At 40.2% G+C, this 654-nt stretch overlaps 1 protein-coding gene across 1 annotated transcript in view; it reads right to left on the reverse strand.

Moving 5' to 3' along the window:
* Nucleotides 1–654, reverse strand: part of tmem178b (transmembrane protein 178B) — a 40,761-nt gene that overhangs the window by 19,305 nt on the left and 20,802 nt on the right. The window lies entirely within an intron of this gene.

The raw sequence follows: 654 nt of genomic DNA on the forward strand, positions 1-654 counted from the left end.
CATGCTGCAGATGTTGGTGGTCTCTGCAGGACCATGCTGCAGATGTTTTACCACTCTGTGGTCTCCAGCATCATCTTCTACTCTGTGGTGTGCTGGGGCTGAAGAAGCTGATGTCAACAGACTTGATAAAGTCATGAAGAGGACAAAATGAATCCAAAATGTTTCTGTCTGACGTGAACCTGTTTAACACCTTAATGTTAATCTTTTTATATTATCAGTTATTTTATATTTTCATTCAACCTTTACAACAACTCAACAGTCCAAAAAAGGCAGCTAAAATGGGTCAAAATCCAAGCCAAGGAAGTAGAAGCGTTCACCAGACACATTAACTCGGTCGATAACAACATCAAGTTCACCAGAGAGGATGCAAACGACAACAAGCTGCTGTTTTTGGACTGTTGAGTTGTTGTAAAGGTTGAATGAAAATATAAAATAACTGATAATATAAAAAGATTAACATTAAGGTGTTAAACAGGTTCACGTCAGACAGAAACATTTTGGATTCATTTTGTCCTCTTCATGACTTTATCAAGTCTGTTGACATCAGCTTCTTCAGCCCCAGCACACCACAGAGTAGAAGATGATGCTGGAGACCACAGAGTGGTAAAACATCTGCAGCATGGTCCTGCAGAGACCACCAACATCTGCAGCATG

The sequence above is a fragment of the Nematolebias whitei genome, chromosome 22, assembly GCF_014905685.2.
Source record: "Nematolebias whitei isolate Nwh7 chromosome 22, NemWhi1, whole genome shotgun sequence".
Lineage (NCBI taxonomy): Eukaryota > Metazoa > Chordata > Actinopteri > Cyprinodontiformes > Rivulidae > Nematolebias > Nematolebias whitei.